Below are 21,062 nucleotides of genomic sequence, written 5' to 3' on the forward strand. Positions count from 1 at the left end.
AATGCTATATAGAAATATATGGTTAGTATCTTCATTTATTTATTTTTTTATTATTTTATTAGTTCATTAATTATGCTAACTCAACTAATTAAATGTGAAGAGCTGGATACTAATTACTAATGAAATAATGTCAAATATTAAATGTAGGCTATTGATTAGAGTTGCCATAGACTAAAGGATTTGTCTAGACTAGTAGTCATTCATTTAAGCAATTAGGACTAATCGCACGTTTATTTTCAATCCCGGGTGCATGTAGACTATAGTCTATATTCCGCGCTCAAGCGCATGCATAAAACTTGCCGCAAAGCGCCGGCAAAAGTAGGCTAATGATATAATAAATGTATCTGAAAAAAATAACGAAGCATTTTAATTGTTTATTAATGAACTAGTCTTTTCTAAATCAGTGTAGGCTGCCTGCATACATATCTCCATACATCTCCGCTGTAATGTAGCCTAGATGCGCCTTTCATACGGACAGGATTACATAATCAGATGGTACCGTATTTGCTTTCGATTGGATATTTTTTCGTTGGTGGACATTTTTTTAATAAACTTTATAGTTATATTTCTCATGTCTGTGAGGCTTGTCTATACACTGTTTTTCAGTTCATTTTTGAGGCGGGCGCGCTCCAATTCACAGAGATCATGAAAGCGCGCCCTGTTCGTTTTATTTTATTTTACAAAAGCACACCGTTTTCTTGTTGTTGTGAGTTTACACAAATAAAAGTAGTTGCGACTGATGTATTATTATTTTCTGTATGACCAGAAATGATGGAGTATTTTAAGTTGTTTCCACTGTTGATAGGAAAATGCGAGTGATGGCACCGGCGCCTTCATCCATGTCATAGTGCGCGCTCCACACTCCACACTTAATAATAGCAAACATTTATCTAGGTTACCGTTAGAGCGAGCGGCCATGCCAGACGGATAATCCTCTTCATGTTTAACTAATCAAATTCTGTTGCATTTTATTGCTCCAGTTTGAAAAGGACGGCTGAAACACTTAGCCTGCAGATAAACGCCCAACGCTGGTGTTTTTCTTTAAACAAATTCGTTTAGGCTTTAAAATAAATATTGTTTATGGGCTAATTAATGCCACAATAATTTGTTTATTTTATTGGCTACTTGTATTTTTCATTTCTGTTTAATAATACCGCAATACCATCCTCCCATAGAAAGACACGTTAAGAGCCACCTATTTTCTTTATAATAAAGGGTTTCTATGGAAGGAAAACGCTTAATGTATAATTAAATGCATTGCGTTCATATTCTTTATCACTGAAGCTTTTTCTTTATTATAAGGGTGTATTATTCCATTAAAAAAGGACTGTTTATAAGGTGACAATCCGTTATACATCTTGAAGATTTTTGTATTGTATTGTATCTTCTGTTATAAAGACGAAGATTGACATTTCGTTAATTAAACAAAATAAGAACACAATGTTGTAAAATGTTCTGTTGTGTTTTGACTACTTATATCTCTAGGTAATGAATGAAGATATAGCCTATTAACAAAAATAAATATTATATATAATATATTATATATATAAAAAAAACTTTTAAAAAAGGGCATCATTGATTAATTTTGCATGATTGGGGGCTGCTACTATTTGCTTAAGCTTTTTGAACGTGTGATAAAGGCGCGATAGGCTGTCAATTTTATGTGGATAAAGGCATATTTTGTACATGACTACACATGTCCTTATAAGGGCAAAAAAATATGTCGTTTTAACGACATAGCATCTCGTTGTTACGAGAAAAAGATATCGTTATTACGAGAAAAAGATGTCGTTAAAACGACATAAGATCTCGTTATTACGAGAAAATATGTCGTTTTATCGACATAAGATCTCGTTATTACGAGAAAAGATGTCGTTAAAACGACATAAGATCTCGTTATTACGAGAAAAGATGTCGTTAAAACGACATAAGATCTCGTTATTACGACATAATTGGGGGGGGGGGAATAATATGTATGTGGCAGCAATGCGTCACCGTATGGTACAAATGTACAAAGGTGTTTTGTTTTTTTCCTTTTCTTTTTTTTTCTTGTTTATATAAATGTATTCATGCAATTGTTTACTGATTGATTTATTGACTTTGTTGATTATTTGTTCGTTGCTTATGTAATAGCCAATGCTTTGGCAATACTGTACAAGTCATGCCAATAAAGCTCATTTGAATTTGAGTGAGTGTGTGTGTGTGTGTGTGTGTGTGTGTGTGTGTGTGTGTGTGTGTGTGTGTGTGTGTGTGTGTGAGAGAGAGAGAGAGAGAGAGTGTGTGTGTGTGTGTGTGTGTGTGTGTGTGTGTGTGTGTGTGTGTGTGTGTGTGTGTGTGTGTGTGTGTGTGTGTGTGTGTGTGTGTGTACACTCACAGTGCTACAATGCCCAATACCACTTATGTTTGTGTATAGTCAAAGCATCTATATTAGCAACTGTTAAATGGCCTGTTTAGGTCTGTTCCAAACATGCATATGCATAGCAAAATCCCTTTGGGGAAAAACGTGTCTGTCATTAATTTTTTTCTAAGATATTTTAAATAATAATCATTACACTTGGTATTTCAGGTTGTTGTGCAGTCATTATATTGTAATTTTAGATTTCAGCATTTGCTTATTTACAGGGAACCATTTTCACAAAACCTACAAAAACTTTACTGTTCACTCTATAATCTACAACGTCAACATGCATTTGTGTTGTGGCATCTGGTGGAGAGATTGCAGATTGCAGGGTATTAACTCTGTAGAACGCATAGAACAAAACCTAAAAAATGACGTGGCGTTGTCAAGGTAGCAATTTCACTGGATCTAAACAAATCAATCTAACCATAGACCATGTGACTAATAGCGGTGGCTTGCTTAAAGGGGGGGTGAAATGCTATTTAATGCATACTGAGTTTTTTACACTGTTAAAGAGTTGGATTCCCATGCTGAACATGGACAAAGTTTCAAAAATTAAGTTGTACGTTTGATGGAGTATTTCTGTGCCAAAAATACTCCTTCCGGTTTGTCACAAGTTTCAGAAAGTTTTTTTCGCGTATGGGCCTGTGTGACGTCAGATGGGGCGGAATTTCCTTATACGGGTCCTAAGGGCACTTCTCCTGGAAGGGCGCGCGCGCACCCGTAGACCAGAGCGAGAGAGCGAAAGCAGTACGCCCATCAAAGCGCTGTGCTCGGCTTTAGGGAAGTCATCAACGGAGTTGTGCAAGTGTTCTTGGTTGTTCCCTAGATTTCGAAGATGATTGTTTTATAAACAAGGCCCAGTTCGACGCCGGATTTGCAGATCGTCTAATGCTTAAGGATGGAGCAGTCCCAACGATAAAGGTTCACGGTCGTGCGTTGGAACCGCAGGCGGTGAGTAAAACTGCTTCAAATGTCTGTGTTGTTAGCTATCGGCGCATAAGCACAGCAAGTAAACAACATGATCACGTATAGTTAATGTATCTATGGAGCGTGCGATGTATGGTGTGTGTGTGTGATTCGCGCACGTGAATCTTTAGCTCCGCCCACACGGCACTCCTCCAGCCGCTCGTTTTTTTCCGGAAAGACTCAGTACAGCCTATCTTTCTTTTATAAATATAATAAAACTAAAGACTTTTTGGAGATATGAAGGATGCAATACTACTCTATAGCTACTCAAGATTAACATGAGATTGACTGAAACTGAGTGTTTCACCCCCCCTTTAATATATTTAAAATAATTTTGCAAGGGTTCTATGATGTTAGTAGTATATATTTTTTAGCAAATTTGTATTCATTTTTTTGACCACCGAGGACGTAACATCAAAGGACCATATTAGTCGTAGCAATGTGCCAAATAACGTTCCAGTGACAACTTTGGTACGTGCGTGCTACATTTAATCAGCATTTATTCAGTGTGTTACCTGTATATTGTGTACATGCACCATGCATCAGTGTGTCACACATTCATGTGTGCCTCAAGAATCAATCAGTTAGAAAACATTTATAGGATTTATTAATCAGCATTTAGTTAATGACATTTCATTCTAAGACAATAAATAAGTAACATATCATTTGTAACATATTTTTTAAAGATACCAACAAAGTAATTTTAAAATAAAAAATATGTGGCATATTAATTAATTTTAATTGGTTCTACTTTAAGGAATGAAACAAAAAGCCTTATTCATCAAAAGTAGGAGTGTCTCATCATCATCATCATCATCATCATCATCATCATCATTTTGCTGCTGCACAGCATTTCTCTGGTCCTGCTGCTGAAAATGAAAAATATATTTCAGTTTTATACAATTAATTGCACATAAAAAATAAAAAAAACAGAGCATGATAGCAGTGCAGAGAGCTAAGTTAAGTATGACATTTGGGGTAAAAAAATCTCACTATTGTTGGGACTGTGCGTTCACACCGCCGGCGGCGAGAGCGTCAAAGTGGCCGGAAGCCATTCATTTTCAATGAGAGCCGGCGGCGAGGGCGGCGTGGCGCGTCTTGGACGGCGAGAGCGGCGAGAAGAGTTGAAATCAGGCCCGGAGTGGGTAATCGGGAGAATCGGGAGAATTCCCGGTGGGCCGCTTCACTTTTGGGCCGGCCGGCCGAGGTTTTTTTTTTTGGTTTGTTTTTGTTTGAGTCTATCTTCTCTTTTAAACACTTTCCGCATTCTGACACCGCAGCGCGCAGCCTCTGCATGGGTTGTACCATATGAGGAAGTTCTCCCCTCCCCTCCCATAGAGTTGGTTGGGTCCATAGCCCGTCTTTTCCGAATCGTTTTCTCTCAGGAAGCCTACCGCGGCACCGCCGGCGCCTACTGATAGCTGGACCAGCCCTACCGTAACGGTTCGCTTCAGGGAGGATGGATGGTAGGAAGAGACCAGGGGGGGCTGAAAAAGCCAGATTTAAAAAAAGAAAGGCATTGGAGGAGGATGCTGCCAAATGTGTTAAGCTTACCGATTTATTTTCAAGAGGACAAACACAAGTGGCAACAGGTAAAGAGAGATAATGTTAGGCCTATGATTAGCATTAGCAACGTAATTATTCTGCTAATACCGTTGTCAACCTATTCACAAGCAAAATATAACATTTAATTTAAATATTAGCCTTTTTGTATCACCCAATACATGGCGATTCATAGACTTTGCAAATATTATGCAATTTAATATTGATAACGTTGTGTAACGTCTGTGTAACGTTATGCAGTAAAATAACTTTTTATTATTATTTTATTTTAATTACTAATTATTTTTTGTAGCATCTGAGCAGCAGATAAGCCAGTCCCCTGCTGAAAATGAGGAGGCCATGATGACTACAGCTACAGGTAGAAAGGATACCAAAGTAAACAATATGAATTAAAGTTATAATAACCCTCAGGTTGTGTTCAAAACCCTATAAGTTAACACCTTTTTTGTTCTTGGTCAAAAATGTCCGGGCTACAAAAAATTGCTTATAATTCACTTGTTATGCTATATAATCTCCCAATATTGGATTCAATCTTTTTGTCAACTTGTTTTCTTTCACTTAGGACTGGTTTTATATTTCTATTTGCATCTGATTAATCATAGGCCTCATAGCATTTGCAACGTAATTATTCGGCTAATACCGTTGTAGCATTGTCAACCTATTCACAAGCAAAATATAAAATTTTATTAAAATATTAGCCTTTTTGTATCACCCAATACATGGCGATTCATAGACTTTGCAAATATTATGCAAATATTGATAACAAAACTCAAGCTTGATCTGTGTATGCAGTAAAATGACCTCTTAATTATTTTTTGTAGCATCTGAGCAGCAGATAAGCCAGTCCCCCGCTGAAAATGAGGAGGCCATAATGACTACAGGGACAGGTAGAGATGATACTAGAGTAAACAATATGAATTAAAGTTATTTAACCCTCAGGTGTTGTTCAAAACCCTATAACACCTTTTGTGTTCCTGGTCAAAAATGTCTGGGCTACAAAAAATAGCTTATAAATCACTTGTTAGGCTATATAATCAATCTTTTTGTCAACTTGTTTTCTTTCAAATAGGCCTGGTTTTATATTTCTATTTGCATCTGATTAATAATAGGCCTCATTTATCTGAGAGTAGGTATCATGTTTTTTGAGTAAAAAGCATTATTTTTGAATAAATTTGGAAATATTAAATAAAATATGAAAAAAATTGGCAATGACGGCCCCCATGAGATCTCATTCCAACAAATCCGGCCTACTGTCTAATCTGAGTCTGACACCCCTGGTATATGTCCTTCTGTCCTATTTGTTATGCAATATAGGTGAGTCAGATGCTGAAAGAGCAGATATAGAGACAGCATCCAGTGAGACAACAGCCCTTCAAGAGATTCCAGAGGCACAGGCAGATGCAAGTGTTGATGAGGAAGCCAGTCATTTTGATTATTTTGCTCGTCCTCAAGCACAGGATCTAGACACATTTTTCAATTACCATCCTCAGCAGCCCACAAAACACCACCTACTAGCTAAAGTTTTTCACAGCAAGCATGGCACCAACCGCAAGTGGTTGACATACAGTGAAAAAACACAATCACTGTATTGTTCTGTGTGTTTGGCATTTGCACCTGCTGCAAGTGAAAGTCCTTTCATAAAGGGAGGTATGAAAACATGGAAACATGTTCATCAGCGGATAGAAGAGCATGAGAAAAGTAAGATCCACAGAGACAGTGCTGATGCTTACTTTCTGTTGGCTAAAAGGGCAGATATAAAAAGCCTTCTGGCAGACAAACAAATGTCTTTACATCATGAGCAGGAGAAGAAGAAGCGTCAGGTGATGGAATGCATAATAGATGTGATAAAAGTCATAGGCAAATGTGGACTTAGTTACAGAGGGGATAAAGCATAGGCAAATGTGGACTTAGTTACAGAGGGGATAAAGCATAGGCAAATGTGGACTTAGTTACAGAGGGGATAAAGCAGAGGCTGCTTATACACTAGAAGATACTGCAGTCAATCATGGCAACTTTCTAGAGTTGGTCATACTTTTGAGTCGTTATGATCTGTGCCTTCAACAGTACATTAGCAGTTGTATTGAGCAGAGCAAGAAGCATCATGACACTGGTGCAAAAGGTAGAGGATCTCTTGTGACTCTGCTATCAAAGGACATTGTTGGGAAAGTTGTGGATGCTCTCAGCCAGGTCATAAAGGGCACAATTTCAGATGAGGTTAGAGAGGCAGGACTGTTTTCGGTTCAGATCGATACAACCCAAGATGTCACATCAAAGGACCAGTGTGCTATCATTGTCAGAAATGTCACAGATGTAGTTCATGAGCGGTTGGTTGCTGTGGTGAACTGTGAAAAATCCACAGGTAAACATCTGACACAGCTACTAAAGAACACATTGGACAAACTTGGCATTGATATGGGCATGTGTGTGGGCAACTCCACTGATGGAGCAGCAAATATGCAGGGACTGTATAAAGGGTTCTCTGCATTCCTGTCTGAATAGTCTCCAACACAAATTCATGTCTGGTGTTATGCCCATGTTTTAAATTTGGTACTAGTAGACACAACAAGCAGTGTCATAGAGAGTGCATCTCTCTTCTCACTTCTAAATGATGTGGAAGTTTTCCTCAGGGAGTCTTATAAACGCATGCAGACTTGGGAAGAGACAAGTGAGGACACACATCACAGGAGACTGAGCCCAATAGGGGAAACCAGGTGGTGGGCTAAGGATCAGGCTCTCACTAAGGTCTTTGGGTCTTTTGGTAATCCCCAGGATGCATTGTTTGTTGACCTGCTGCTGACCCTAGCCTCTGTTGAGAAGGATGGAAGTATGAAGTCAACAGTGAGGGTAAAAGCAAAGGGATTAACCCTCTGGGGACCAAGCTGTTTTTGGGGCCCTTGAGATGTTCTGACATGCTCTGACATTTGTGCTTTTTTCAGTTATTTATAAACATGTTAATGGCAAAGGTGTAAATTCACTCTATATAGCACAAACAGGCCTACCATAATATGCGAGCAACATGTATGTAGATGTTTGTATTTTTAAGAGAATAATGTTTATGCGTGGTTATTTAAAAAAATAAAAATGAAAGTTGCTGAAATAAGACCACAAAACTCATACAAAATATGTGCCCACAAGACTTTTGACTAATGGATGTTGTCCCTTTCAGTTCTAGCTTCAAAATTATGTGAAAATAGTCTTGCTTTATCGTTCACAAAAAAAAAATACATTGATTTAAATGGTGTAAAACAGGTTTTGCTTGGAAAGCCAATATGCGAGGGGGAGGAGTAGTTTACACCTTAGTCCCACCCACTCTGCATAATGACTCTGCATAATTAGCCATTCATTCAGGTGTGACACTGACTGAGCCACAATGCAAAGACAAAATATATATTTTGAAGACTTATATTGACCATTTAAGATTTTGCTTACATCTATCTTGTAAATATGTTTTGCTATTTTATTAAAAAGGTTACAATTACAACAATAATTACAATTTCAGCAATATTTCTGCAAAAAAGTACTCTTTCTTTGTAAAAAAAAAAAAAAAAAGATTATAGGCCTACATTTTATCATATGTATTCATTAGTTTGAATATAGCCAACATTGGAACATCTTAGTCTATGACTTTATTTTTGACAAAATAGTATTTTATATATATTCAGAAAAGCTTATTTGATGTGACAGTATATTCTACAGTAAAAACTGTACCCAAATCTAGTCAACAAAATGTTGTCTTTCATACTTCGCCTGACTGTAACGCAGTAACTGTAACTGTAAAAGCAGTTTATTCTTTCACACACAGACGCGCGATTCATATTTAGGCTAAACACTCTTTACAAATAGACGCGCGATTCATATTATAGAAACGCGATTCATCTTTTTGTTTACATAAGCCTACAACGTTATTCCATAACGTTATTCCACATTAACACTTGAGAAAGGATAACTTAGCCTACCTCACTCCTCAGCGGGATCTGCTCCTCATATCAGCACGGAAAATTTTCTCCATAAGGTAGGCTATATTATGCCTCTTTGTTTACAGCTGATGTGGGGGCGTTTCACAGACTGAAATGGTTCTCAGAATTTGCGTTTGAATAGCACGCGCTCTCCGGGGAGTGGTCACATTACTTTTGAATGGCTCCTAATGAGCTCGACTGGAGTCGCTCTCTTTTTATACAGATTACAGAAGCTGATAATATTTGTTTTTTATATAAATTACTTCATTTAAAAGCTGCGATCTCAAGCTTTATGCCCGTGGGTCTGTTTGCCTGTTTGACTGAATTTTCGCGGAGTTATAGATAATTTTCGAACGCGTTTCAAATGGGAGTTTACTGACAGAGAGAAGGCAGAAATAGCATCATGTTAGTTTTTCTTTATTTGTCAAAAAGCAAAACACTTTATTTGTATTGTGAGTATACAGAAAAAAAATAGAAACTGAACAGGATCGATTGATGTATTACACGAAAATGAAAGATCAAAATTAACAGAGCATTTTGTGTTTATTTTTCATTGCTAAAAAAAAAAACGAGCAAAACGCGCGGGCGCGTTTTTGGTCCCCAGAGGGTTAATTGAAAATCTTCTGAAATATGAGATTATCCTTATTGCTCAAACTTTCCTTCGCATTTTCCAACATACATCCCCCCTCTCCAAGTACCTACAGACACACGGAGTGGATATTTTGTCAGCTCAGCATCTGGTTGAGGGGACAAAGGATAACCTCAAAAAATATGTCAGGGACTTTGAGGGAGTGAAAGTGGCAGCTGATAAGTTTGTGAGTTGGGCCAATGACAAGCTGGAAGAGATGGACAACTATGAACTACTTGTGCAGACTGCACTTCCAGAGAAGCGTGTCCGAAAAAAGAAAAGAATGCCAGGAGAGCTTTTAGAAGATGAACCAGTAGCCTCATCTGATTCTGCCTTTGAGGTTAATGTGGCAGGTAGCATAGATAGAAGGTTTTCAGCAAATGCAAAACTTGCCTCAGATTTTGCTTGTCTTGACCCCAAAAACTTTCCTGAAATAAAGAGAAATGGGCTCCCTAACTCAGCACTCCAGGAAATCAGCAAATGTATGCTTAGGTTTGATGACAGAGCTACTGTTAGCACATTACAAACTGAGCTTTCTAGCCTGGCATACCAGTGGGACAGACTGAAACAGTCCTCTCTTGAAGGTTATACTGTCAGGACATGTAGTGAGGTGACACAGGAAGGTCAGGAGGATAGTGGCGGACTGCCATATATGGAAGAACCACAGATGGAACTTGAAAGCAGGACCTGTTCCTCCTGCAAAAACTGTGCCATTTGTGTCCATTTAATACTCTCACAGTATAACCTCCTCACAGATGCTTATCATGTGATTGGGTTAGCATATAAGTTTCTGTTGACTTTGTCCATCACGCAGGTTGCATGTGAGAGAAGCTTCTCAACTTTAAAGTTTGTGAAGAATAGGCTACGAAGCTCATTGAGTCAGGACAACTTGGAGGCTTTTATGTTGATGTGCACAGAGAAGGAAATCCACATGTCTATAAGCAACGACACAGTTATTGATAAAGTGGCTGAAACCACTGCTTAGGCGGCTACTGATGCTGATGCTGATGCTGTAGATGCTGTTGGTGCTGTAAACAGTTCAATTTGCCTCTTTGTGGAAGAGTGTTTCAAATGCTTTCTTTCTTTCTTTCTTTCTTTCTTTCTTTTTTTCTTTCTTTCTTTCTTTCTTTCGTTAATTTATCAACCTATCCTTGTGGAATAGTGGAATATTTTTTTGTTAACTTATCATCTTAAAGGTATAGCGGAGGATGTTTTACTTCCTGGTGGGTAGTCTAAACTATTGGTCCTCCTAATTGTCAATCATTCTGGTGAATCAATCAAACTTTTCAAAAAGTGGAGAGGGCGGGTCTTATCTAAAATTTGGAAAGATCCTCCGCTATACCTTTAAGTAAATTATTGTTTAACCTTTAAATTATTTGTTTGTTGAACCATAGTATTAATAAAAACTACACAATAGTAAGAGCTGAACTGTTGCTTCATTTAACCTATTTGGAAAAAGTGCTACTTTAGAATTCCACCATGGAAAAAGTGGGCCGGTCATGGGCCTGAAACTCCCGGGCTGAAAAGTGGTCCCACTCCGGCCCTGGTTGAAATCAAGTCAACTTTATGGTAATAAGCTATGACGCGGTTCGGTGGCAACCAGCGGCAACCAATCGGAATGTAGAAGTCCTCCACCTGAGAGGATACAAGAGAACACAATCCTGTAAACTTTGGTTCCGACCACATTAGTTACTAAGCAAAATGGAGGAAAAATTGATCATTTCTATTGCGGGTTTCCCGTTATTGTAAGACTCGTCCCTGTTTACATACAGGGGCATTAATAAAAAGAACGACGCATGGAACAAGGTTTCTGAAATTGTTGGTGTTTCTGGTGAGTTGCTGAGGGGCATTAACGTTATATATTTTCTAGAAAAAAAGAGTTGCATGCATGAATTGCATGAATTGCATGATAACTTTAGCGCCATATCACGCAAAACAGTTGTTTATGCAGTCAGTAAAGTTAATTTTAAGATTTTTACAAGATCAGTTTTTGTCTCTACATAATTAAATGTGCAACTATGATATGGCAATTTACTGATGCTGTACAATAGCCTATTTTAGCCCGCCAAATTTCATTAGATCAGCTGTTATAGTCATAGTTATCTAATTTTGAAGTACAACATATTTCTTACATATTTTAAAATGAAAGCAGTCACTTCTGCCTTTTTTTTTTATAAAAAATTCTTCTGCAAGGAAAAACAAAAGTGTACTATACCTGTTCCCCTTGTGGTATTCATCTACAAATTGCTTAGCTGGAGAAAATAATGATAAATGTCATTACTGTCACATATTGAATAAAAAAAAAAATGTCATCAGTCACATATTTAATAAAGTTTCATATTGTCTTTTTACTAGCGGATGAGTGCAGGAAAAGATGGAAGTCCCTTAGAGTCCCTTAGGAAGGAGGCAGAGAGGAATAGGAGTGGAGCAGGCGCAAGCAGTGTCCGGCCATGGTGCTACAGTGGAGTCATTGGCTTCCTCAACCCATTCCTAGAAGATAGGTTAACGTGCAGTAATATGGTAGGGGGGGGTTGGGGAAGACCTGACCCCAGAGGAAAGAGAATATGCCATGGCCGGGCACAGTCAGGTAGAGGAGACGCTCACACACAGTCATCAGTGTGAGTCCAGCCTTCAGGGACAGCCAGATGAGCCAGAGCCAGTCCAGCCTTCTTGGACAGGCAGGTGGAAGCCAGAGCCAGGCAGGTATAAGCCAGGGACAGGAAGGTGGAAGCCAGAGCCAGCCCAGCCTTCAGCCCTCCTCGTTGAGGAGAAAGAGACCACACCACAGACACAACTTCACAACAGACACAACTTCGATGAGCGCATGCTAACAGCTTTGGAAGCTGTTAGTAGAAGAGCTAGCACCAATGAGGACAGTGACAGCCTTTTTTTTTCAAAGGCTCGTGGAAGACTTCAGGTCGCTGTCTGTGAGGACCAGACAGGACCTGAAGTGTAAAATACACAGGCTTGTGTATGAGGCTAGATGTCTGGAGGCTGAAGTTGAAGAACACTGGGGTGAGAGTAACGGGGGGCAGCTGACAAGTCTGTGAGGGGTGATTGTAAGCTTATTTCCCTCGCAGTCTTGTCAGCTGCACCTTGTGCTTTCTCCCTTGTTCTAACAGTGTTCAAAAAAAGTGTTCAGTGTTCTGAAAGTATTAGTTCAAAAATACAAAACTGTTCTGTATGAAAGTATTGTATGAAAGTATTAGTTCTTGTAAAATACAAAACAGTTCTAAAAAGTATTAGTTCTATTGTATGAAAGTATTAGTTCTAACAGTGTTTAAAACTTTAAATTATTAATTTTTATCTCTTTTTTTTTTACGTTATTAGTAAAATAAGCAATAAAATATTGTCAACATTTCTGGTTATGTGTGTTTTATATTATTGCAAATCTTTCATATTCTACCATATATGGAAAATGTGTAGGGAACCCAGGTGAGATTAAAAGTACACTTCCATAAGTGTTTTTAGAGCAGTCTTGCTCAGTCTATTAATATGAACTAAAATGTGTTTTTTAAAATATGGAGAAACCATGTTTATGAACCGAGATGTGTTTTTAAAATATCGAAACACCATGAATATGAACTTAAATTTGTTTTGTTTTTAAATCGAGACACCATGAATATGAACTTAAATTTGTTTTTAATTGGTGGCTCTTAAAAGAGCCGTTTAAAGGCATGGCTTATGCCACAGGTTGCCAGGGGACAGCTCCCTCTGTGGAGAAATAGGCCATGAATTTCTCTCGGACACGGATGGACTCCTGTGTGGCATTATTGCTGCCCACTCGGCTGACCTCCTGTAGGCCAGCAGCTTCTCTGTCTCCAGCAGATGGTATGGGCGTCCTGGTGATGCTAGTGGACCTCCTCAGGAAGTTGTGCAGGACACACGTAGCCTTCACACAGGCGTCCACGTTGGCAGGGCTGATCGCAATTACTCACCTGTACATCCGCCACTGGGCTGTGAGAATGCCAAAGGTATTCTCAACAATCAGCCTTGCCCGTGACAGCCTGTAGTTGAATACCCTTTGCCTGCCGGCGAGATTGTGTCCTGGGAAGGGCCGCATGAGGTCCCGGCGGAGTGGAAAGGCCTCATCAGCCACAAAAACATGTGGCTGTGGTCCCAAATGCTCTGCACCTGGCAGCAGAGCATCTTGTGGCAGGCCAAGGGTCCCATCTCGCAGTGCCTGGTCGAAGGTGGAGTTAGCCAGCACACCGCCATCGCTTGTCCTCCCGTAGCTGCCAACATCCACTACCCGGAAGCAGTAATGTGCGTCCACCACTGCCAGGAGGACAACAGAGTAGGTCCCCTTGTAATTAAAGAACAGAGAGCCTGAGTTGTCAGGGGCCCTGACTACAACATGTTTGCCATCGATGGACCCAAGGCAGTTTGGAAAGTTCCACCGGATTATACTTTTATAATTTTTTACCGCAGGACTTTAACGTGTATCAGAGTATTTTTACAGTGTGGTATAACTTAACTACTTTTTACTTTATTAAGTAAATAATAATAATTTATTATTATTAATAATAAGTAAAGCATTTAAGAACCAATGAAAACAATATCCAATATCCAACCCATTGAAAATACAAAACGAAATACTTATATAACGAAATATAAAGAAACAAATTAACCTTAATCACTCTTAAAAAAGGATAACACTTAAGGTGTTTGGGGTCATTTTGACCCCAAACTTTTAAAGAGCGATTGCATAAGGAAATATACATTTTTTATATGGAAAACTATATATCATTTTTTTTATTTACTTCTCAACTATACATTTATGCTGTGTTTTTGTGGAAATTTTGAAGTTTTTTACCTATTTACTGCACAATTACATAACTAGGCCATAAATTGGCTTATGAAAAATGATTTTTTTAAAGAAAAAATCATTTAAATGATGATCTTAATTAAATAGTTTCTGGACATTGCTCTATGTGTTAGGGATAGAATACTGCCATCTAAAGGTTAGTCAAAAAACTTTATTTCTTATAGGTAAGGAATTAAAGTGCAATGGCCACATGTATCCAATAGAGGGCTATAGGGACTCATTCATTTTCACTTCATTTTTCTTGATGCTTAAACTTCTCCTCACAACTTTATGATATATATTTTGTGAATATTTATTTAAACATTTTGAAATACATAAAAAATCTGTAGTTTTGTCAGAGTTAGAATTTGTTGTTGTTTTCTGATATATTTTGAATTATCTGCTTTTGCAAATTATTATACATACATTTGAAGAAACATTACAAGTCACCACTATGACATGATTGTAATCACACTATTTATTTCAGAAAATTATTTATCAACAATTATTTATTTTTTTAGAACAAGAGATTTTAGAACAAGATGAATTTTAAAAGTAAATAAACCAATATAATACAAAACAACAGCACCAATAAACTGTAATGAACAGGAGTGAAGGGTACACAGAACAACTTTTTTTATAAATCACATGGCTAATAAACATGTGAAAGAACAAGCAGAGTGCAAAACACTGATAATGGTACTTCATATCATGAACTAAAGTCGATGCACATCTGGCAGATGTTGACCGTATGAGCAGTGCAGATGTTATTCTTGCAGTTTGTGCAGTCCCATCTGGACTTCACGTCTCTGCTGCGTGGACACACCTCACAGCGCTTTCTTTTTGTGGATGGATGAACTAAAGTCCATGCACATCTTGCAGATGTTGACAGTATGAGCAGTGCAGATGTTCCTCTTGCAGATTGTGCATTGCCTTCCAGACTTCACGTCTTTGTTCCGTGGACACACCTCACAGCGCTTTCTTTTTGAGGATTGAGGTTTGGTGGAAGGTCCTGGAGCTTCCTCTTCACTGTCAGAAGGATCTTGCATTTTCCTCAGGAGGTTGACTGAGGCTGGTGTACGAGGCAGGCGTTTTCGGCTCTTCATGTGAGGACTCACAAGAGCTTTTCCTAGCTGTTCAAGAAAGAGCCTTCTCTGAAAACACTTTTCTCTCTCCCATGCAGGATTTATTGCTTTCCACACCACAAAAGCATTGATGGCGGACACGTCAATCATGGCTGAGAAAAGAGCCATTGGCCAACGAGCTGTTCTCCTCTTGCAGCTGTAGGTTGCAATCATCTGCAATATTACAAAGACACATAGATTAGTACATTCGCTGACAAAAGAAATGCATTATAAATTTAGCAAATTATGCATATGAATATCAAATATGGAAATACCTTGTCAATGTTGTCAACTCCTCCTTTACAATGATTGTAATCCAAGATTACTTGAGGCTTCTTGTCCTCCCTGTCGCTTACTATCGCCTCCTTGTGGCAGGTGCTCATTAGCAACACATTTTTGCCTTTTTTGGGACAATAAGATACAAGGCAATGTGTGTCACTGAAGGCAAAGAGAGAAGAAAAGCGATCTCTGCCTTTTGTTGAGAGAAGAGCAGGTGGAAGCTCAGGCTTGTTTTTTCTTACTGTCCCAACCATTGTTAGCTGTTTTTTTAGCAGCTCCTGGCCAAGGGCATGTGACGTAAAAAAATTGTCACACGTTATTGTGTGTCCCTGAAGACCAGCAGTCAAGTCGAGGACGACGCGCATACCCTGGTTTTTTTCAGGCTTTCCATCCAGAGGCTTCCCTGTGTACACCTGCATATTCCAGGCATAACTGGTTGTGGAATCACATGCAGCCCAGATCTTGATTCCGTACCTCGCAGGTTTGCTGGGAATGTACTGCTTGAAAGCACATCTTCCTCTGAACGGAATCAAGCACTCGTCTACAGTGACATCTGGGCCTGGGTTATACATCAGAGGGAGACGCTCAACCCACAGATCCCAGATGTCACGTATTGCAGCCATCTTGTCCGTCTCACGTCGACCTGTTCTTGTGTCCTTGTAGTCAAAACGGATAATTCTTGTCAATACTGTGAATTTTTTCAGGGACATGACGGCACGAAAAATTGAACGACCAGTTTCAGCATCCCACAGGCTTGTCAAGGCCTCGTTGCGTGAGCGATAAACACCGGCAAGAAGGATCAAACCAAAAAAAGCTTCCAACTCTGTCCAATCTACATCCTTCCAGCTGTCACCATACACTCTCTTGCCTTCCAAATTAGTCATTTCAATCAAGATGTTCTGGATAGACGTTGGAAAAAATAATAAAAAGGCAGACTTTATGTCATCGACGCGAGAGCATGCATACCTTGTCGGTCCTGGTGTTAGTTTGATGATTCTTGATGCTGAAGCTCTTCCTGGCCTCTGTAGAGGTGGAGTAGAATTCATTTCGTCTGCATGGCCTTCCTCCTCATAATCCTCCTCTTCAGATTCCTGGTAATCTTCTTGAAACTCTGTTTCATCTTCTGTGTCAGTGGTAAAGTCCTCAGGATTATCTGGGTCAGCGTTCTCCAGGTGTTCTTCATTATCACTTTCATCCAGTATGAAATCCAGGGTCTCCTCAAGATTGTACCTTTTCGCCATGGTGCTGTCACAGAATGAGATGTGTGCGGGAACCAGACTGCCACTTTTATACTCTAACTGGGATGTTTTCAAAATACTGCTGCAGCTCTTTCATCTAACTGTAAACTTTCTCAGAGTGCAAAAGTTCAGCTGCATTTCATCTTTCTTTTATCTGCCCTCTCTCTCTCTCTCTCTCTCTCTGTGTGTGTGTGTGTGTGTGTGTGTGTGGGAACAAGCTTGTTCCATGTTGCATATGTGACATTTTTCAGATTTATGCCAGTTTAGTTGATTTTATTTGCCAATTTCTATAAAAATGCTCTCTGTTGCAGTGACATACGTTGTGTGTGTGTGTGTGTGTGTGTGTGTGTGTGTGTGTGTGTGTGTGTGTGTGTGTGTGTGTGTGTGTGTGTATGAGATAGAAAGTTTTTTCCACTTTGGGTTTATGCTCTCGGACCAGACCTTGATTTAAATGTAACATTTTTTAGATTTATGCCAGTTTTGTTTATTTTATTTGCCAATTTCTGTAAAAATGCTCTCTGTTGCAGTCACATACATTTGTGTGTTTGTGTGTGTGTGTGTGTGTGTGTGTGTGTGTGTGTGTGTGTGTGTGTGTATGAGATACGAAGTTCGTTCTACTTTTTATTTATGCTCTAGGACCAGACCTTGGTTTATTTGTAGAAATTTTCAGATTTATAATGGATTTACTTTAATTTTTTTGACAAACAAAATTGAAAAAAGTCATTTTTTTCATTGTCCCATTCATTTTCAATGTGGGGTCATTTTGACCCCAAAGACCTTAAAAGGTAAAACATTTTTTACACACCTTTAGAACAACCAAATCAAGCCCAGTTTTTTTTGTGCATGTTTAGATAGATTATTTAGGAAAAGTCACAGAGTTTCATGCCCCTGAGATGAAGGTAACACTTTTAAAAAATGAAGGAAAAGTCCATTGGGGTCAGTATGACCCCAAAGAGTGATTTAAACCATAAAGAACAAAAATCTCGAACTCACCGTAGACAGATTGCGAGGCGCTCAGCCGCATTAATAGCACGCCAATAGTTGGTATCTTGCCTTCCAATTTGCGGCCCCACTTTTGACAGCAGGTTGTCAAACTGGTCCCTGTCCAGTCTGAAATATTGCTGGAACCTGCTGTCATCTAACCGCAGCTCCTGCACCAGCCGGTGATATTCACCAAGCTGCTGACGGGCTTGGAGAATATCATGCACCCACACTGATCTCCGACGTCTTCTCCACAGGTAGAGCAATGCCACACCAAACGCAATAACTTGCTCATCCATAGTGTTGTCAGTTTGATTAGAAAAAGCCGCGCAACACTATTTATAGGCTACATTTTCGCGCTAGAACTTGTTTGAACTAAAAACGCTTGTTTTTTCAGCGGGAATGCAATTCATTTGCTCAAAATAATAATGATTTTGACCAATTGCAGCTACAACCAGGACAGTTATCGTAATGTAGATTGCACACAAATCAATGTTAATTAAATACCAAGTCTATTAAACATCCTATTATCTGCATGTTGAAATAAGACTCATGAACACAAAAGCCAGAACACACAAATGGATTTTTTTTATTTTTTTTCGTTAGCAAAATAACTATAATTGTTAAGGTCTTTCCATCTGTCATTTTGTTACTTTCACATTTAAAAGATTTCATTACTAAATATATGTGTTATGTTTCTATTCAGAATTACTTATGAGCAGCAACCTTTTTATTTTGGGTATGTCATGTATGCAGCACTTGCCAAAATTGGGGGTGATGAGGAAGGGGTTAACTTATACCCTACGTGAGGCCACTCTGCACAAAATAGGATACTGATTTATGTTCAGTTCTTATTTGCTTTGCGGCCCCTTTAAATAAAGTTTTTAAAAAATCACGCATTCTAATCTATGTCAGAGCGTCCCCGAATCTTTCTACGGCGTCGGTGGCAGGGCGGCGAGAGCGGCAAAATTCGGCGGCGGCGGTGTGAACGTACAGTAAGCCCCAATAATTGATGTGATAGCTGGCTGACTTTTACATTTGTTGATGATTAAATGATTCAGCTGGTCAATATAATGTAAGTGTATTTCCTAAATGGTTCAAATACAGGATACAGGATACAGGATACAGGATACAAATAAATGCAATAGTGAGTTTATTAGGATTAGTGGATTCAAAAAATAGGATATAGGGATTACACGAGAAAAACATCTTCACACTTCATCAAGGCCGGCGACGCACTGGCGACACACACCCAAATACGGCGACGATGACCCCTACGCCGCTGTTCTGCTCTCCAGAGCAAATACAGAGCGGTGACTCTCTCGATAAATGATCGATCAACATCAGACATCTTGTAAAAAGATGGCCGCCAACGGGTTTCGAAACTTTTGCGTGACGCGTGTAAATTTCGCTTCAAACTTTTGTTTTTAAATGCGTCAATTTCGTTCTTGACGCGCGAATGGACACGAAGTGGTCAAGCGTATAACTAGACGCGGCAGGCGCGAATTTGACGCGCTATTCGCGTCCGGTGTGAACGCACAGTGAGAAGAAGAAGAAATGAGTGCAGAATCAAATAGCGCTTCTGACGGTTGTTTGTCAGTTTGCACGATATAAGAAAAAGCTCCATCTGCGCTCTGCGGATGCTGTGCATTTATGCAAACTATGTGAGTAATCATGAATCATATCTTTCATTTTAATATTTTATTTAAAAAAAAATCTATATAATATCAATATAATATTTTATTTGTTATCAATGTCAGATGTCAATGATATGTTAATTATCACGAGGTGAGATGCGTTAATTGTCATGAAATTTTAATTTCGATTTCTTTGTGAGCAACTTTTATTTTACCTAATTGGAATCGATGAGCAGAATTGGAATTGTTAAAATAATAAAATTACTAATTGACCTAAACACCAGATTGTGAAATGTTCCACTCACATGGGTAGACTGTGTACAGTTGAGACATGTGTACAGTTGAGACACCTTAAATAACTTGCGTTCGCACAGCAAGCACAAGTTGTGATTTTTGCTGTGCACATGCGTATTAGTGTCCTCTTTGATCGCGGGAAATTTGAACAACGGACACATCTCCGATCCGAAGATATCAGGAAAAGTTTTTTTCTAAGGTATGACGTTCACTTCACCATGCACTCTCCACAATGAATAGCTTATCCTTATGTAACTGTTAAACGTAACTGGTATCACCACAAACGTTATTCTGTGCCCTAAAAATTGGCATATTTCATGGTACTGTGTCATGCAAGGTAATTGCAAAATCTAGAGAAATGTGCGAGGTGGCCAGCGGGGGATAGTTGAGACACACGTGTATCTACTGTACCCCCGATAGAGTTCTATTAGGTCACACACTGTTTAGTTGTTCAGTGATAACAGGTTAAACGTCGTAATTAGCCAGCATAGGACGCAAATGAAAATACAATTTTATATTTGTGATATTTAAACTGTGTATTATTAATAAATATTGTTTCATATCTTGTTCCTGCTTTAGAAAATGTAACCAGTGCTAATTTAAATAAAATGGATGAATAAACAAAAATGTTGCCTAATTGTTATTTTCTTTATTTGTCTTTATTTTTTATATTTACAATGAATGGTTAGTTACCTTTACATCATTAAAAATGGGTGTCTCAACTGTACCACATATGGGTACAGTTGAGACAAAAAGCACCTTATTTTTATGAGCTAATTGTGAAAAATATAAACTACTTGTGGGTATTATTGATTGATAATATCTTAGTCTACAAGCTAATGAAATGTCATGTGGCATGTCATGTGGAAATCAGGTTTTTTTAGGTGCTTGCAATTGCAATTGATATTGGGGGCTCAAGCCCCTGCCCCTTTTGTCTCAAAACGTATTGTGCCCCTCTCTAATAAATGTAAATAATAATGGCGGATTTTTTTTTGGCGGAAGCATTTGGCAGAGGTGAAGTTGTAGTAGGTGGAGTTTCCTTTGCAGCGCCATGTACGCAGCAGTTCGCCGCGAGTCTTCAAACTGTAGTAGTGGGAAGTTTGGATCATTTTACTGACTCGGATCTTTGAGTCTCGTTCAGCAAAATTAACTAATCTTTTTTCGAGTCATTTCGTTCATTTGCAACTT

Source organism: Leuciscus leuciscus, assembly GCF_965113295.1.
Source record: "Leuciscus leuciscus genome assembly, chromosome: 4".
NCBI lineage: Eukaryota > Metazoa > Chordata > Actinopteri > Cypriniformes > Leuciscidae > Leuciscus > Leuciscus leuciscus.